Source organism: Pleurodeles waltl, chromosome 9 (genome assembly GCF_031143425.1).
Source record: "Pleurodeles waltl isolate 20211129_DDA chromosome 9, aPleWal1.hap1.20221129, whole genome shotgun sequence".
In the NCBI taxonomy this organism is placed as follows: Eukaryota; Metazoa; Chordata; class Amphibia; order Caudata; family Salamandridae; genus Pleurodeles; species Pleurodeles waltl.
Window position 1 is genome coordinate 303,352,182 of NC_090448.1, and position 20,392 is coordinate 303,372,573.

Below are 20,392 nucleotides of genomic sequence, written 5' to 3' on the forward strand. Positions count from 1 at the left end.
AGTATGTCAGAATCAGAATATGCGGTGGTCATTCCTGAAGACAAATAAGTGAGGAAATTATTAGAAAATTAATTCAAAATATAATGAAATTTTTAATTCGAGTCATTGAAAGATGTTTTGAGCAAAAAAGGAAATCAGATTCTGATAATGAGTACTGGTCATTATCAGAAAAAGATGCAGAGAAGAATGTTACACAAGGAAAAAGGAAGATAACAGTGAGACATTTGAAAAGAAAGCATGTTAGCAAAAAAGAGATGGTTGGTCTTCACACCAAGAAAAGAAAAGGTGTCCTAAGCAACCCAAAGAGTGGTGAGAAAGATGTTCAGAGTGACTTAAATAAGAAAGGAGTCCAAAGCGGCACAAAAGAATTGGAAACCCCAGGGTTGGACATTGTTGATGAGGAATTTGGTGATAAAAATATTGAACATTTTAACTAATATATTTTAGATTTGGGTAATGATGAGGAGTTTCAGGACTATTTTTAAAAGAAGAACTACCGTATACTTCTAACGATTCTATAAGAAATCCTTTGGGAGGGCAAAATGTTCTCTCTCTACAATATTCATCACTCCGGAAGTGCTGATTGGTGGCCTTCAGACCATGTGGCGCAGTTTATTAACAAATGGACACGTAATCCAATGTGAGAAATATTTTGAAAGCAGACTGCTCCATACCAGCAATGCAGGAGAAGGTGTGTCTAACTTCTAATTTGGATTTAGAGCTTATTAATTCTCTATTTAAAAAGGAGAGAGATCCTCGTAAGGGCCTGGAAAGATCACTTAAACAGTGCCAGGATAAACTCTTAGATGTTATTGGTCCTTTGGCTCGTATTCTGGACATGGCTGAAGAAGCCTATAATAATGAGACTCCAATAGATTTAGAATTATTGAGAGGTTGGAGTCAGAAAGTTATTGTTCTTTTGGGAAATGCAAACGCAGGCTTAAATGCCGAAAGAAGACGAGCTGTCTTGTTCCAAATAAACTCTATCAATTGGGGGACCTTGTGGCAAAAGAAAGCTCTGAAAATCTGAAAAGGTTGTTATTTGGAGGAAATAGGATTAAGAATTTGTGTAAATACGTGTCAACTTGTAAGACTTTGGATAAAGCACAATTTAATATGAGACGCATGTTCAACAATGGTGTTTTTGAAAGGGATGGCAGAAGAGGATTTGCTGGCCAAGGAACGCACAGGTCCCATTATGCTCAAAGAGGAGGAAGAGGATATTCTGGAGGTGCAACAACCTCCTTCTACACTCAACGAGGAAGTTCCCAATGAGCAAGGGGATCTAGAGCCCAAGGTCATGGATCGGCTGGTGAGTACAGTGAATACTACTGTTTTTTTCCTAGGTAAAGTAGGAGGACACTTAAGTTATTTTTATAAAGGAATGGGAACCCTATGGTTCTGAATACTATTCAAGGTTACAAAATAGAGTTTACAGAGATTCCTTGTCAGTATGAAGAACCAGGACAATTTATACTAAACAAGGACTAGAAGATAGTTGTAGAAAAAGAAATAGCAAGTATGTTGGAGAAGAATGCAATTTTAAGAGTGAGTGTAGAAGACAAAGGCCCTCATTTCGACCTCAGCGGTCTTTTTCAAAGACCGCCGAGGTACCGCCATGCTGAAGACCGCCAGTGCTGACGGTTTTCCATGTGGTGTATTATGACTGCTGGCAGCCCTCCGTCCTTTTTCGGACGGCGAGCCGCCAGCAGCCATACTGGTGGTCGGCGTGGAAGTGGAGGCTGCTCCACCGCCCCGTCATCAGAACATCGCCCACCGAATCACGTTCCATGATTCGGTGTGGCGGTGTTCTGGTGACGGGGAGCTGGCGGCGGAGCAGCCCCCATGGATCCTGTCCCCTCCCGGAGGATCAACGGACAAGGTAAGTTGATCGTCCGTTAGGGGAAGGGGGTGGGGAGTGTTGTGTGTTTTGTGCATGCATGGGGGTGTGCGTGTGAGATGTAGAGGAGGTGTGTGAGTGCGTGTATGCAAGCAGGGGGTGTTGTGTGTATGGGAAATGTGTACGGGTCGGTCTGTGTGCATGTCTGTTTGTATGTGTGCGGGTATGTGTTGTTGTAGTGTATGTGTGTGTAGGGGTGTGTGTCTGTGCCTGTTGGGGGTAGGGGTGGGGAGGGGGTGTGTGTCTGTGCATGTTGGGTGTAGGGGTGGGGAGGGGGGTCCTGACACCTTTGGGGGTTGCAGGGGGGCAGGTGGTGTGGGGGGAGGACTCGGGGTGGCGGAGGGGGGTGGGGGAGACCCCTATCAGTGCCAGGGACGGAATTCCCAGGCACTGATAGTGCCTACTGCTATGGATTTCGTGGTGGTTCCAAACCACCTGAAATCCATGGCAGTATGCAGGGTCCTGATACCGCTGGCGGTCTGGTGACGGCCGCTGGGCTGGAGACCAAAGTCTCCAGCCCAGCTGTCGGAGTGGAGAAGTGGCAGATGACCATGGCGGTAAATGCCATGGTCATAATTCCATTTTTCTTTTCGCCGGCCTGTTGGCGGTTTTACCGCCACTTCTCCCTAGTCCGCCAGGGTCATAATGAGGGCCAAGTCTACATAACTACATTGTTCTTAGGGGAAAAAAGACAAAGATGGGAGATCTGTAATACATTTGAGAGATCTCAACAGGTATTTAGTTTACAGACATTTCAAGATGGAGGGAATCCATCTTTTGAGGGACATGGACATGCTCTTGAGGAAGGTCTGGTTAGTGACATTAGACCTGAAGGATGCTTACTTTACCTTTCCAATGTCATGTCACAGTCAACCATACCTCCAATGTTTTGGCAGGGTCAAATGTATCACTTTTGTTGCATTCCCTTTGGTCTGGCCTCAGCACCTTGATGTTTTACCAAGGTGATGAGAGCAGTGGTATCTTTTTTAAGAGAAAAAGGTGTGAGAATTATCATCTATTTGAACAACATTCTTTTAATGTCTCAAAGCTTAAATCAGCTTCTCAAGGATCTTCAGAGGACAAATAATCTTTTAGAGAGCTCCGGTTTTCTGATAAACATGGTGAAGTTGGTTTTGAAACCTTCCCAGAAGTTGGAATTCCTGGGGTTTACAATAAACACATTAGATGTTGTGTTGAGTTTACCAGAGGAAAAAGGTAGACAAAATAAAGAAAGAAATCCATTATGTAATGAGAAGGGATTGCTTGACGTTGAGAGATTTAGCAGGGTTGATAGGCAATCCAGGCAGTATTTCAATATGTAGCATTACAAAGAGTAAAAGCAAAAGCACTTCGCTCTGGTCTTTGAATGGAGACTACATAAATGTGGATTCAGAAGCAAAGTCGACTTGGTAGTTGCAGAATTTGGAGGCATGGAATGGCTGTGCACTTTTTGGATGTGTTCCAGATTTTGTATTGGAGACGGATGCCAGTCTGGCAGGCTGGTTTGCATGTTTGGGTGCCCAGGAGACCGGTGATTCATGGTCAGACAAAGAGAGGAATTGTCACATCATATGTTTAGAAATGACAGCAAGTCTCATTGTGTTCATGAGTTTCAAAGATGTTTTGAAAGGTAACGCAGTGCTTCTGACGATGGACAATGTTTCTGCAGTGGCCTATGTAACTTGATTAGAGGGATATCGGTCCCGTGGACTTTCAATATTGACAAAGGAGATTTGGATTTTGTCTAGAGCACAAAATAAGTTTGAAAGCAGAATATTTATCTGAGAAGGAAAATGTATCTGCGGACTGGAGTTCATGATATCTGAGGGATTACACAGATTGGAAGTTTTGTCTGAGAGTTTTTCAGGAGTTAGATTGTCTTTGGGGTCCTTTGGAGATAGATTTATTTGCAAGCAGGTTGACTTATAAGATTCAGAAGTATTTCAGTTGGTTGACAGACCGAGACCTCTTGCAGTAGACGCATTCCAACACAGATGGAAGGGAATGAGGTATTTTGCCTTTCCTCCATTAGCCACGATTCAGAGGGGTTTACAGAAGGTGAGAAGGGAGGTATGCGTAATAGTATTGATAACTCCATTTTGGACATCTCAGTCATGGTTTCCCATGCTGTTAGAGATGGCTTGCGAAGTTCCGTTTTACTTGCCAGTGAGAGAATGCCATTTATTGAGTGTAAGAGGAGAGGATCATCCTATGGTACAGTCAGGGGTATTTAACATTCTTGCTTGGAAAGTATCAGGAGATATTCAGGTGTGTCAGGCCTTTTGGTTGAGGCTGAGCAGTTATTGGAGGAGTCATGGGCTCCAGGAACCAGGCATCAATATAAAGGAATTTGGAACAAATGGATATGTTGGTGAATGAAAAGGAGTCTGGGTTCCGTGGAATCCCTTATAGTGGAAGTTGTGAATTTTTTGGTGGAATTATTTGAGAAGGGTCTTTCTTATAGGACTATTAATTGTTATAGGTCAGATATTTTTGCAGGTCATTCTCAAGTGGAAGGACGAAGTATAGGGAGTAATGTTTTAGTATGTTGGGTCAGGAAAAGTATTAGATTGAATAGACCTCCAATTTCAAGATATAGAGAATTATGGTATGTGTATAAGGTATTATCTATTTCTTATCTTGGCCAAGTAATACATATTTGGAAATCAAGAGATTGTTTATGAAAGTGGTTTCTTTGTTATGTTTGATCTCATGCTGTAGGATATCAGATGTGAAGGTTTTGGAGGTAAGTAACATGCTTTCCTATCCAAGATATGATTCATGCAAAGATCTGTGTGTGGTACATTGCATAAAGGAGTATGAATAATGAACTCTGGAAGTCAGAGCTCATGGAGTAAATCAATTGTTGATATCTTTTGTGAAACCATACAAAGCGGTTACTACTACCTGTATTGCAACATGGATTAAATTGACAATGCAGGAGGCACGTATTGATGTGAATATGTTTACAGCTCATTCTATGAGAGGGGCTATGGCCACCAAGGAGTTTTGGAGAGGTGGTAGATTGGAAGAGATTTTAAAAAGCAGCAGATTGGTCAAATGCTTCTACTATTGCTAACCATTATTGCAAACCGATTGAGCATATGTCTAGAGTGGTGCTGGAGGGCTACCAACATGCATAATGATAGCCTCCGGTCTTGTAATGAAATGGTGATTTTCATAACGTAATGAAAAGAGAATCTAGATTTCATTAAAGACATGGAGGCTAGCATTATCCCTCCTTCCATACCCTATATTGTTTATTTTTTGTTTTAAAAAGTGTGAATTTCAGAAATTATATAATAAGTATATGATTAAATGTTTTTATAGGTGTTTTTTCTTAGGAGATTGCATTGAAAAGTAAGTAAATAAATTATTAAATGAAATTATTAAATAAATAAATAAATAGGCTATGCATTATTATGTTTGTGTACTGTTTACATTATAATGATTTTATATTTGTATATTTTTCAGAAAATAAACAATAAGCGGATCGTGGTTGGCAGATAATCGTTTGGATTGGAATTATTTTATTAAAATTTTCCGTTGGATTCACAGCTTAAAAGAGGATGTGGCTGCTGTTCAGAGACTATTTATGGAGTGTACTGTTCTATTCTAGATTTTTTATGACGTAATGTTTTCTTTGAAATGTGCTGCTTCGAGTGGCATTAAATGATTATAAAGCATAATGCTAGCCTCCAAGTCTTTAATGAAATCTAGACTCTCTTTCCATTACATTATGAGAATCGCCATTCCCTATGTCCCTGACAGCGATGACTGAGAAAGCCTGAACTGCGCATGTCAGGCTTGGCACAATCAAAATACCGGCCAACCTGACATGCGCATTTCAGATATACAATCCCAGCTGGTCAGCACAATAAACCACGTCTTGCAGCAGTACACCTCCAGTCTGCTGGCACAATGTGTGTGATATAATGCCTCGCAGGCAGGGTAGTCACTGCCCCCTGGCCCCTATGGAGAGACTGCCCCTGTCAGGCAGCACACAAATGGCATTCACTTTACTGCTCCAGTTCAACAGAGCAACAGGAAACTCGAAAACAAGAAATGAACATGGTCGGACTGGCCTATAGGCCGAAGGGGTGGTCTCGCAGATGACGGCATGTGTTGTTTTTTTGGCTTTGTGGGATGGTTTCTACAGTTGCTTTCGTTGATGTGACCTCAGACACTGCCTGCAGCATGCACAAAGCCATGACATTACACAATTCTTAAACAGCTTGACTTTATAAGTTTACAACTGCCACCATATGCCAAATTGGCCACTTTGTTTAGCTATTTAGGTATCTGATTCGCTAATGGGTAGGGGAGACACTTTCAATTTGGTGCCCCGGCCTATGGGCCAGATGTACAAAACTTTTTGCGAAATTCTCTGTTTGCGACGTGCAAAATGCACATCGCGATGCCCAATCCCCAAAAAACTGCTTTAATTTAAAAGCAGTCACAGACATGGTGGTCTGCTGTCTCCAGCAGGCCACCATCCCTGTGAGTGTGGCGAGTCTCATGGGGGTTGCAAATTGCGACCCACCTCATTAACATTAATGAGGTGGGCCTTTGCGACCCCCTTGCGAGTCGCAGATGGTGTCAGGGACACCATCCTACATTCTGAATTTGCTAGTCGCAATTCAGAATTTTAATACATCTGGCCCTATTTTCTTTCCCAATCCACCTGGAACTGAATGGCTCAGCATTGGTTTCAATGTACTTCTGATGTCTCTCGAGACAGAGGCGCTTTTATTTGCAGTTTGGGATATTCAAGAAGCATGTATATTCGACTTGATTTACCCAAAATTCCCCATTGAAGTCCTTCTTGTGTTTTACAGATCGCCTGAGACCATCGAATACTCAAACGAAATACCAATCACCGCAGGTAAACAACTGCGCCTGAGACGTTAATGAAGGCCGCAAGATCAAAGTCACTAAACTAACAGTTGGCAGCGCTTGGGAAGGACATGCTCATTTGTTTCTTTGCAATATTGACTTTCTTTTTAACAGCCAAGGGACATAAAGGATCCCTTAGATGTAGAGACAAGTTTTTGTGACTGACCCATATTTAGGTCTCGCAGACAGACACCTTTTTAGTCCAGACCTATTGTGAACAGTATCAGTATTTAAGGGCAGTGGGTTTGCAGGAGAATGAGAGAGGGGTACAGAGAACGAGTGAGAATCTTTCTCTCTCTCACACACTGGAAAACACATTTTTATCAATAAATAATTGCCTGATTTCCTTTCCATGCTGCTATGTATCCCAGATTTTGAGTGTCACTTTCAGGCCAAGTTCTTGGTCATTATAAAGAATGGGAAAAGTGAGCTACATCTAACAAAATGCATATTGATTTTTAGCTGAAACTGCCAGGAATGACTAACGATATGAGGCTAAAAGACACAGCAGTAACATCTCTTTGTGATAATACCAGCAACTACTGTTACCCTCAAATTCCCACCCACATGTCTCATTTTCCAACTTCAAATTAACACTTCAGGCACAAACACTGACACCTACACATCATACACATTTTTCATGCAACATACCCATCAGCTTAACAAAAAAAAGTAAAACATGAAGCACCTGAGGAAACAACATAGAAGAAATAAAAACATTAAGAACAGACACATAAAATACAACACCATGAGCATCTTACGCATTGTATACATAATAGACAGTCACCTATTGTATGTAGTAGGAAAATGATCACTTACCAATTCTTTCCTCCTTCTGGAATGTCCACCCCAACACCTAGTCCACACTCTCTGGTCAGCTTTAATTTTCTGCACACTTCATGTACACAAAGTTATATATCCACATACTCATAGCTAGATATTAGAAACAGGACATTGGTTGAAAGAGCATTCGGCTTGTTGTGCCCTGATGTTGTAGCGTTTAAAGATTTTCTTTTAAATTGATAGTACTGTCATGGAGGCATGTTCCATAAACATGACTCACCCTTTTGTCCTCAGAACTACAAAAAGGGAGAAAAGGTTTCAGTGTAACGATGGTTACCAGCATTTTCTCTTATTTCCTTTCTTCGGTAGCCCCTACTTTTCCACACACATCACCAACGACATGGCAGTGCTCCTGCTATGTGATGGTTTGTGACATTTGCTACTGACCTGTATTTTCCACAATAGATGACTTACATGACTGAATCTGGAACGTACTGGGGGTTTTAAGTGTGAGTCTAAAGATTAATTATGATTACATAATAAATTAGGGCCTGATTTAGAGTGAAGAGTCTGGTTTGTCCTCCAACAGGACGACAAAGTAAAATACTCTGTTGCCTTGTTGGAGCACCTATCCTCTGCAGAAATGTCCTCTAGTCCTGTGGACATCTCTAGTCATTGGCAGGATTCGCAATGCCCTAAATGGCTGGCCACAACCTGAGAGGGAAGATTTGGTTGACATTTTGTTTATGAGGACTCTGTTCCCTGCAGGGAAAATACAATATAAAAGTGATAAAAGGGGTCAGGGTAGAGGTACCCTGACCCCAAAGGACTGATGGAGAGGTCTGTGAGGTACCCCTTATGGGCAAGAAATTTTCCAAACGTGTTTTTGTTTATCTTGAGAGGATTTGCAGATCCACCCAGATCTTCCTGGATCACCATGGATTTGGGTGGATGCACAAATCCAGACCCCATTTTAAAAAAATGCATACACCCACTCACAGATCCATACACCTAATCACACACTGACACACCCACATACCCAACCACATAACCACTCACACACCCCCACTCGGACCCACAAAACCACACACCCACTTACAGACCCCCACAGCACTCACACACCTACTCACGCAACCACACAGCCACTCCCACACCCACTTACAGACCCACACAGTCACATGCACAGTCACACACCCACCACAAACTCACACACCCATTTACACACCTGCACCACCACTCACACTCACAGGTTTACAGCTTCATTGTAGTTATGAAATAGCATTAAACAACATAGAAATTCACTGAAAAAAGGTTACAAGGCTGTTTTCGTGATGGTATAGTAAGGAAACAAAATTAGATTCAGATTTTACTCACACAGAAACCATAGAAATTCAGCAGTTATAGTCATAGTTGTCTCAAGTAACTAGAACTCATCCCCTCACCATGCACTGCTATTTTACCCCACATATTATATCACTCTTGACATCTTCTTTGTCATCATTGACAACATCACTTCAACATTTTGCAGTGAACTTTTTGATGAGAAAACTGTGCGGGGGTCGCACGTTATAGTTACCTTAAGGCACAAGTTATAGTTACTGGAGATAACTGCAGAATTCCAATGGTTTGTGTGTGTAAAATCTGAACCTAACTATGACGTCCCTGAAACCTTTGTTTTTGTCAGAGAACTTTTTAAGGTTTTTTAAATGTAATTTACTACCTTTAACTTACCTGTAATCGTAATTTTTTCAGTGAATAAGTATACATTAAATATTCCCACACAGTTTGCTGAAAGTCATGCTCAAATCGTCATTGCTTCAATAAACAAAGCTCTCTGATAAAGTGGGCCCTCCTATATGCCATCTTGCTGATTACAGGGAATTAATTGATTGAACGTAATGCAAAAGCAATGACCTGAGCCATCTAGCTTGGAATTAGACATTATTCACTCCTCTCATACTTGCCCCCAGGCACTCTCTCTTGCTACTTAAGTTTCATGGTTGTGGATTGTCCTGAGAGGGTGTGGGGTATCTTTATCCTCCCATATATTACCCAGAGAGGTGTACACATCCTCTCAAATTTTACCAAGAAGGTTTCCTCTCCTACTGTTTTGTACATAGAGAGTAGATGTGTCAGAAGTAGGGTCCAGTGATTTGTAAATAAATGTCCTGTGATCCTTACAGGTCCATTCACTTTCTGACAAGCCTATCTTCCCTTTGTCAAGAGATGTGATGCATTCCAAGCTGTGTGCAGGTACACAGGGAGTGACAGTGCAGAGTCATGCTTGACCTGTCTTCACCCAACTTGTTAGTACCTTTTTAGTACTGATCCAGGATGTGTGACCCACATACTACCTTGGTAGAAGTCTGAGGAATCTAGGCTGAAACAATCTGTCCATTCCTCTCCATTTCCAGACCTGCCCTCCGCAGAAGCGATAGTGTGGGATGAGGGAGAACCTGGAGACTCTTCCTGCTGGTGGGAGGAGCCAGCTTATTGTGGTCTGAGAGGCATGTTCCATGTCCTGGAAAGGCCTTGACGGGCTAAAGACCCTTAGAACCAATTACACTCTGCAACTATCCTCTCTGGATTCCGATCCTAAGCCTAGCTCTGCCTAAACAACCCACTGGGTGGCTTCTCACCACCAAACTGATCAAGTTAAACATACTCTCCCCACATATGTCTTAAGGCATTGAGCAAAGTAGGCTCTGGCCTCGGCCTTCAGCCTTTCAAGGGGCCCCCAATAGCCTCTGTTCTGCAGAGTATCTTGCCCTGATTTTCTTGAATAATTCTTAAACAGATTGTTTTAAATACATTTTCCTTTGATGTATTTCTATGGTGGGTGATGTGTGAGAGTCTATTACAGACGATTTGCAGCTAAATGTTGTGTTTATTTTTCATGCAACATCCATAAAAAAAAATCTTTTACATCACAATAGGACCTCACACATGCGAAATGGGAGGGTATTACAGAGAAGATTTGCAGTAATGTTAGTGAACTGCTGCTGTGTTACAATATTGCACATGTACACTGTCAGTGACCTGGCTGAAAAGTACATGAAAGAGCTAAAACTGGAGAATAAATTCAAAGCTGTTCCGAACAGAGCCCCCAAAATAGGTTTGACCCAGGGCATCTAAAATCCTTAAACTGTCCCTGACTCTCCTAAGATATTAAAGACTGCCGTTCTTTACCCCACTGAAGGCACAAAACAATTAGTCACTTGCAGGCGTTGCCAATCCCTGCATACTTTGTAGATGTACATCGCTTCTTTTGAGAAAAAGTTCCTACACTCATCTTTGAGTGCTGTGGAAGAACATATACTCACAATTTGGTTAATATTAGCTTGCACATTTGTGACTCAAAATATGCCACAGAGGGTCACAAACTGCACTGGTTTGTGTACACTTTCAGCAATGTTATCATTTACACTCTCTCTTGTATACAGAATCATGTAGAGCGCTGCTGCATGCTTTTGTGAAACGTTTGGTGCATCCTCACTGGGAAGACTGCTACCTTTCCCTGAGAAAAATCCCATTCATTTGTTCCTCTTTTGATATTCTGGAAAAGCCCGGTCATGATACTTAAATAGAACTGTACATAAAATTGTTTGTAATCATTTTAACATGGCTTTTTTGTCTTAGTTTACTTTAATTTTTAGTCAAGAGTCATTAAGACAGCTGTAGAACACATTTTAAAGCCCTTTCTCCTTACAATTACAGTTTAATGTAAGTACTTATAAGCGGACATAAATACTGGCTTTAGGTGATTTTCCAGTTTTTTTTACCAGCCAACACATTAAAATACTTGTAAGGATGGTAAAAAACAGGCCAGGTGGCAACCCTACTTACTGGGCGTCACGCACAACATGAAAACTCTACATTTCAGTTGACACTGCAACTAACACCCATCCTCATCCATTCCATGGAAAATAGCTTGCCACTTGGAGTGAGCTCTGGGGCCTCAACAAGAGGTACAGAACGTGTTGCGGCCAAAGCTGCCTACTTTAGAACTGGGTAACCAGCAGGGGCGGCTCCTCCAAAAGGGCGTAGGAGTGTCGCCCCCTGCCAGCAGCGGCAGTTGCAAACCTTTACCCCAAACACAATAATAAACTATGTTTATTATCATTTTTGGGGAAAAGGGGTGGGGCCACAGGGGTGACGAGCAATGAGGGGGAGTGCTTAGCACTCCCCCTCACTGCGCATGTATGTTTGGCCGGCCGTCTCGGGCAGGCCAAACACATGTGCAGAAGCGTCTCTCTGGAGAGAGCCTGCACAGTCTCCCAGTCTGCCTGGGAGCACCCTGGCTGGGCGCTCCCAACCAATCCTGACGCTGCTCTGAGAAGGGTCAGGATTGCCCGCAGGGCAGGCTGGGAGCCTGTGCCTGCAGCACCAGTGAGATGGAGGAGCAGAGGAGCGGCATGGAGCGGGAGCAGAGGTAAGTGGGTTTTAAAAATATTTTTTAATGTAATGTGTGTGTGTGTGTCCCCACGCGCCACCCCACCCACTCTGGGTCCCGCGACTGGGAACCAGGTTCGAGTTTTGGAGTCAGCTCAACATTCTGGGAAAATTACTTAATCTCTCCATGCCTAAAAAATGAATGTGATCTTGTGTAATGTAACTGCTGCTCATGAAGTCTTTAGGCAAAGCTTGCGCTATATAAAATGCAAAAAAAGCACTAGTGGTGTGCTAAATCAACCCATTTTAGAATGATTTAAAGAATTCTTAAAGACATTTTTCACAATAACACTCCTCGGCAAGCTCCTCACCAGGCATACGCCCTCACATTTATTGTCATAAACCTGACTGTTATATAACATTCTAGAGAGATATAGCTCTGTAACGTAAGTTAACCTAGTTTAAGTTATCTTGTATTTAACTCTGTAAGCATGTACTGTTTATCTGTGTAACCTGAATCGCCTTAACTTCTCTAAATATGTTTTTTTTAACTAACTGGTAAGTTGTAAGTACGTAACTCTGGTCATGAGTAACTGTAGCAGATTTACGTTTTGTCTTCTACTACCCTGTTACTCTTAATCTCTCTTGTAACGTTCTTTGTTCTATTGTAACTTTTTAAAATATGTAATCTATAATGATTAGGTACGCTGTAAATAAGTAACTCTTGTCATGAGTAACCATAGTAGCTATACATTTTGCCTCCTATTAACCTTTTTCTCTTAATTTCTCTTGTAATGTTCTTTGTTCTATTGACACCTCTAGGAAATGCCCACGCTATATAGAATCGCATAAATAAATTAATAAACAAACAATCAAACTAACTAACTACACATGCTGAGCAAGACAGGACACTTTACTACTCTGGCATTTTCCCCGATGGGCTGCAGGGTGGAGGGGAAGGGTTGGTCTGCTTTCGAGAGCAGGTTTGGCTGCCATGACCCAATCTTTCCCGATGGTCCCATTCTACTTGTGACCAGTGCTTAATTTGAGCCGGTGGTTTTTGGTGTGGGGCACAGGCACCTATTTTAGAGCGCCGGCACTTATTTGCTGGCTCAAACATTTAATGCAAACGAAAGAGAGACATATTGAAAGACGGAAGAAGAGAAAAACAAAAAAGCATCACAAAGGGAAAGCAGACAGCTGCAAGAGTGAGCGGAAGGGGCAGGGAGTGGCTGTAAACGGTTTAGAGAGGCCCGAGATGATTACGCTGCCTCAGTATTTCAGGCTCGCCCATTTCATTGCAGCAGCCCCGTGTTCAAGAGGAAAGTTTTGGGCACCGGCACGTTTTTATCTACAAATTAGGCACTGCCTGTGACCTTCTGCAGTGTAGAGCTGGTTTGAACATCTTTGCCAGGGCTGATTTGGGTTCCCTAGCCGGCCCTGTACACGTGCACTTGACAATCTCGGTTTCAGTGACCGCGTCGCGAGCAGTGGGTGTTGCTAAATCAAACAGCTATCATAGCCAGCGGGTCCTGGTCTTTTGTTTGTGCTCAGTGGGCAGGGCTTGATAGCTGTACACCGTGGACACCAGGCTGAGAAATACAATCTGGCACATTAACTTAATGAATGGAGAGCCGGCACATGAGCCGGAATTTCCCCTTTAAACAGTGCGCTGCTGCCTGGGAGCCCATTTGATTGTAACTGCAACTCAGTGAATAGTGCCAGCAGGTTTCTCAATGAGGACGGCATATTGGGCTTGGGGGAGGAGAGGAAGGGGTTTAACAGCAGAGGGAGGTTTCTGTCACCCGCCAGGAAAAGTGACCTTTGTGTGTGGCTGCATCCTCAGACCTCTGATCAGCCATTGCTCAATAAAAAAGAAAAGTGCTGTTCTTTGCATACATGGGGGATGGGGTGGGTGCATGTTGTGTGTATGAGGGATGCAGGTTCCTTTTCTCTCACAATAGAGGCTGGATTTAGGAAGCTGTCTGATCTTCCATCCCCCTAGGCAGAAAGTGATGAACAACTTTTTAAAGGGCCCGGTTTCCATGGAAACCAAACAAAGGCATTCTTCTGGCTGCCGGAATCCTCGAAACTGGGGGAAGCGCTCACAGAAACAGGCGGACTTCTGCTCGGTTTCCACTGTTTTTCTAAGCAAGTGTGAACCGAAAGATCTGCTATGAGCCTCAAAGCAATGCAGGACCGGTCAGAGTACTTGGAAAGATCTCCTGTTGTTCTGATCACGTGCTGCGTGCTCGATGGACAATGTAAAGGGAATCGGCGTGGTCACTGATTGGATGCACACCCTACAGAAAACTAACTGATGATATGAATGTACCGGACACCAAGGAGCAGAGCCCTTATTGCAACTCTTCAGATTTCCACCTGGCAATGCGCCCTGAGGCCTTCCTCACTTTATATTGCTAAAGGGGCCTTCCAGTTAGTGACGCCACTAAAAGGTCTCAAACCAAGACAGCATCAGGCAAAATGACATTCTGGAATCCCAATTATTGGTGCTTTTTAGACATATAGGATTGGGATTTTCCCTGATTGTCATTTTAAAACCAATTGGATGTTATTCAGCTTGTTTCCCTTGCGGTGAATTGCATCCATGTGTCACTCTAAACTTTGCCAGACCCCTTTACGCAGTCCTCCGACATGGGTGTATGGTAGCAAGCTTGTCAATCACTGGCAAATGCTTGATTCTAATACTGTCTTTTGTTCCGTGCTCCAGTTAATGTGTTTTATCAACAAAAGGTACATCGGCTCGTCCTAGCTTCCCCATTTAACAAAATAGTGATCTTGGGCATTTCCTTTACCCACGTTCATGTAGTCTGAATGGCTATAAAGTAGAATTTAAATGACATTCCTGCTCTGCTTCCCCTCCACTCGACCCATATTTAAATCTTGGAATCTCAACACAAAGTGTGTGGTTCAAATCCTGATATGACTGGTGCTTGGTAGTAAACACAATATTTTTCTAAATCCCAAACACAGACGAATACTGGAAAACTTTTCTTCAATCCTTCGGCATGTGCTCACACGTCTGAAATCCTGCCTGACGCTGTGTCATGCCTGACCCGCCTTTTCCATTTTATTGGATTTTGTTCCTGTGAGCAATCTTTTACCGACGTAACGACTTAGAGTGATACGGGAACTAATACAACCACGTCTTTGTGTGTGTGTGTTTTTTGTTTTTTTTTACAGTTAAACAGTTTTTTCTTCAACTTTTTATCAACTCGCATCTGTTTCTTTCAATGCACACTATTGGGACACACTAAACAGTCCTGCACAAAATACCCCTCGTATCTGCAGCATAGGGCAATGGCTCACACAAAACGAGGCATTGTACTATATTTATTGATGTACAAAATATTTTTTGCGAGCGCACCGGTCCCTTTACTTCTAGTAAGCGTGCCTCCACCCATGCAGCTCCTTTCGCTAGCATAGAGCTGAATACCATGCTCCCCACGTTTCAGGACAGGAAGTGATGCTTATGGTCCTGAATGATGTTTATGGTACTGACTGGACCTGTGAGGACTCCGCACTGTAGAGCCTAATGTACTCGCGACATGACAATTTCTGCCACCTCAGATTTGGTTGCTCAATCCCGTAAATCTACAAGGCCATTTCCTTGATTCTAGATGTTGAAGTGCCTCTTTAGTCCAAAGAAACCAAGAGAATTTTGTAAGAATTTTAAATGGGCTGCATGGATAACTATACAGTGAATGTATGGGAACTCGACATAGATTATCTGCCGAATTCCAAAGAAACTCTGTGGAGAACTCCATACGTACTGTGCAGCGAGCTCGTCAGAAAATGTGGGACGAATAGAGAATGTTCAGACAATTTCAAAGGACCTGTATGGAGAACTCCATAAGCATAATGTAGAAAACTCGACAGAACATGTGTTCTTAACAGTGAATGCATGGAAAATTTTATCAGGACTTTGTGGATAACGCAAAAGGAAATGTATGGAACATTTGATAGAGAATAGAAGCCCTCATTACTACCCTGGCGGTAGGTGATAAAGTGGCGGTAATACCGCCAACAGGCTGGCAGTAAGTACTGCCAAATTATGACCATGGCGGTGATTATCCGACAGACAGCCAATGTACCACACCAACCGCCAGGTCGGAAACAACAGCAGCCACAGCGGTAGCTGCCAACAGCCAGGGGGAAGTCAAAGTTCTGCCTACCATATTAAGACCCTGCAAACTGTCACCTTTTCCAGGGCGGTACCAACGCCAACAAAAGCCTGGCAGAAACAGTGCACAGAAGTGAAAGGACTCACCATTGGAGACACAGGGAAGAACCTTGCCGCCATGGAACACGAACTGCAAGTTTTCCCGATGATCTTCTACGTTATGCTCCACCTGGAACACCAACGCCGATGACGACGGTGAGTACAGCTGCCTAGCACACAAGGGAGGGTGGGAGGAAAACGATAGTGACACACACGCACAACACACACCCTACACACATGCACCATACACACAACCAGCTGCACTACAAAAACAATTTGACCCTGAAAATTTGTAGAATAATGCAAGGACAACAGGAATAGACTAAAGTGATTGTAATCAGTTCAACATCAAAATTAAGAATTCAATTTGGCTCTGAAACAGATACGTACAATTGTATAAAAAAGGGACACTACCCAGTCCAAAGTTCAAAGGTCCCACATGGCCACAGGACACAGTCGAAGGCCCAACCCGAGTCCTGACCACATCTGGATAGAACACTGTAGGGGCATCAGTTTGCAAATAGGCAGGCACCTCAGGGTGAGTGGGGGCACCTCAGCCGGATGCAGGAACAAGCCCATTGGTTTTGGAGGGGGCAACATGCCCATTGCTCGTTGTCCTGGGGAGTGCAAGGCCACAGTCTCTCAATTGGGTGTCTTTCCCACTGGTTCTGGAGGGGCAACATGCCCATTGCTTTGTCCAGGGGAGTGCAAGGCCACCATCTCTTAAGTGGGTGTCTTGCCCACTGGTTCTGGAGGGGGCAACATGCCTATTGCTTTGTCCTGGGAAGTGGAAGGCCACAGTCTCTCAAGTGGGTGTCTTCCCCACTGGTTCTGGAGAGGGCAACATGCCCATTGCTCTTTGTCCTGGGGAGTGCAAGGCCACAGTCTCTCAAGTGGGTGTCTTCCCCACTGGTTCTGTCTGAAGAGGCAGCATGCCCATTGCTTTGTCTTGGGGAGTGCAAGGCCACAGTCTCTCAAGTGGGTGTCTTCCCCACTGGTTCTAGAGGTGACAACATGCCCATTGCTCTTTGTCCCGGGGAGTGCAAGGCCACAGTCTCTCGAGTGGGTGTCTTGCCCACTGGTTCTGGAGGGGGTAGCCAGCACAGTAGCCCCTGGAGGGTGGACTACATGGCATCCACCGGTGGTGATATCTGCACGCTGGTGGTGGTTGGGGGAGGCTCCTGGGCAGCTCCTGCACTTAGTGATGGCTGCATGCTGGTGTTGGTTTGGGGAGGCTCCTGGGAAGCCCCTGCACTCAGTGATGGTTGCATGCTGATGGTGTTAGGGGGAGGCTCCTGGGCAGCTCCTGCACTCACTGATGGCTGCATGCTGCTGGTGGTTGGGGGAGGCTCCTGGGCAGCCCCTGCACTCAGTGATGGCAGCACGTCCACGGCTGGCGGTGGGTGCCCCGTGACAGCTGGTGGTGGTCGCGGTGTTTACTAGACAGCTTCCGCTGGCGGAGAGTACCTCTTGTCCCCCTGGTCATGGGTTGGTGGTTCCTTTACCTTCCTGGCAGGGGTGGATGGGCTCTTCCCCTCTTTGCCTGGTGGTGCAGGCTCCTTCCCCTTCCTCACAGCTGGTGCAGGCTCCTTCGCCTTCTTCACAGCTGGTGCAGACTCCTTCCCATTCTTCACAGCTGGTGCAGGCTCCTTCCCCTTCCTCACAGCTGGTGCAGGCTCCTTCCCCTTCCTCACAGCTGGTGCTGGACTCTGGACTCTTCCCTTTCATCCCATGTGGTGCTTCCTTCTTCCCCTTCAGTGTTGTTGGTCTGGTATCCCTACCACCAAGATTAGGTGGTGCCACCAGTGTCCCCGTGGACTGTTTGGCTGACGTGCTAGGGTGTGTCCTTGGTACCCTGCACATACGTGCAGGATGCCGGAGGGGTAGGGAAGAGGTCAATCTGGGAAAGAAAAAGCTTTTTAGGGACGTTGGGGCGGGAGGAGGGAGGAGAAATGGGAGTGGAGGATGAGGGAGTGGTTGTCGGAGGTGTATGTCTGCTAGATTTGAGTGCAGGTGCATGGGCTGTGTGCTGTTGTGAGGTGGATGGCTATGGGGTGTCTGAGTGCTTGCGTTTGTGTCCTTTAGGAGGGGCGGACAGACACGGTGGGAGATGACAGAGGGAACACGCGCATGGATGTTGCGGAGGTGTCTGCCAGTGAGGTGTGCGTTCTGCTTGGTGTGGCGAGGATGCTCGTAGTGGATATTGACGTAGTGCATGCAGGTGTGAGTGTGGACGTAACTGGGAAGGAGCTGAAGGAGGAGGAGGAGGGGGAGACAGTGGAGGCAGCGGATGTTGTCGTGTCTGCAACTATATGGTGTTTTTGTGAGTGCCTATGGGATGAAGTGTGGTGCTTGTGTTTGCCTGTGCCACTCTTGGGTGTTGTCTTGTGTGCATGCTCGTCTGCCTGCGTGCTTGGGATGGATTGGGGTTGAGGAGAATGGGAGTGGGAAGTAGAAGATGGAGGGGGGACGGTTGAAACAGGGACAATGGCTGCCATCAGAGGGGGGCCCGAGCCTGAATCGATCTCTGTTGGGCCGCCAATCCACAGTGAATGCCCTCCAGGAATGCATTGCATTACTGCATCTGGGATGCCAGCCCATGGATGGCATTCACAATGGTAGATTACCTTACAGAGATGGATCGCAGGAGGTCAATCGCTTCCTCACGCAGGGCAGCAGGGCTCACAGGGGCAGGGCCTGAGGTGCCTGGGGCAAAGGAGATGCCCGCGCTTCTGGGTGAGTGGGCATGGGCAGCTTGCTGAGGGGCTACTGGGAGGGCGGTGCTGGTACGGGGGTGGCAGTTGTACCTGCAGCTGGGGTGGTCACAGAGGTGTTCGCCACCACCAGGGAGCTCCCATCGGAGGAGTTTTCTGAGTCTGTGTTGTCCCCTACAGTCACGGCCATGTTGCTCCCCTCACACTCCGTCCCACTGGTTCCCGCAGCATGAGTGGACTTGGCCTACAGGCTCCTGTGGGATGCAGCTCTCTCTGTGGCTGGTGCCTCTGCTTCTCCGCCATATGATACTAATGCACATAAGGACAGGATGACAAAACAAAAAAGGGAGGGAGAGAGACAAAGGATACACTGGGTCAATGACTGCACCAACACCACCGCTGGTGTACACAGCACCCTCACACACAGGGAACAGGCCTACGCACTATTCATTGCACTACCAGTGAAATGGTTAGTCATCAAGACATGAGGAGGGGCACACACCGCCAACTACAGCACACCTGGGACCCACACAGCCCTGCCTAGAAGTGAATACTAACAAGCTAGGTACCCAGTATTTTCCATTCAACCCCTAGCCTCCAGAGGACCTACACTGCTATGTTTGGCCTGGCCTAGGGGCACCCACCAACACACAACCACCACCCAGATACCACCCCACCAGCCATAAGTTGTAATGATAGCCACTGAACTCACCCCCTTGTGGCTGCTGTGATGCCCTCAAGTGCCCATCCAGCTCAGGGTTGGCCACCACCAGTATGTGGGCCATCAGGGGGGGGTCAGGGTCCGACGGGCACCCTTTCCTTTTCCTCGTTGGGAGGCCAACCCCAGCTGGGCCTCCGCAGTCTTCCGTGCCCAGCATCATAGGTCCTCCCACCGTTTCCTACAGTTTGTGCTCCGCCTGCCATAGAGCCACAGGCTCCGCACCTCCTTGGCGATGGCATGCCATATTCCCTTCTTTTGATGGGCGCTGACCTGCAGAGGCAATACAGACAGGAGAACACCATTAGACAAACAGACCAGCCTGTCACACAAATGGCCCACTATACCTGTTTACATCACCATTGCTACACACATGGCCCAGCACACAACATGTACACCACCAAGAGTACATCCACACCCCCTTACACCATGCCTTCACACAAAACTCCATGCATTCATGCCACATGCTTCGTGCCTACAGTGTACTCACCTGTTGGTCTAGAGGCCCATACAGCAGTCCGTATTGGGGTAGGACCCCATCCTCCAGTCGCTCCAACTCCTCCGAAGTGAAGGCTGGGACTCTTTCCCCAGTCACACGGGCCATGGTAGGTTCCAGACACAGGTCACAGCAGCACATGCAGTGTAGGTCCTCTCCTATGGGAGGTCAGGAAACAAGTGAGGAATGTGAAATAAAATAGCAGTCACGTTCGCAGCAGTGCATACCGTCAATGCCGGCGTGGATCCCC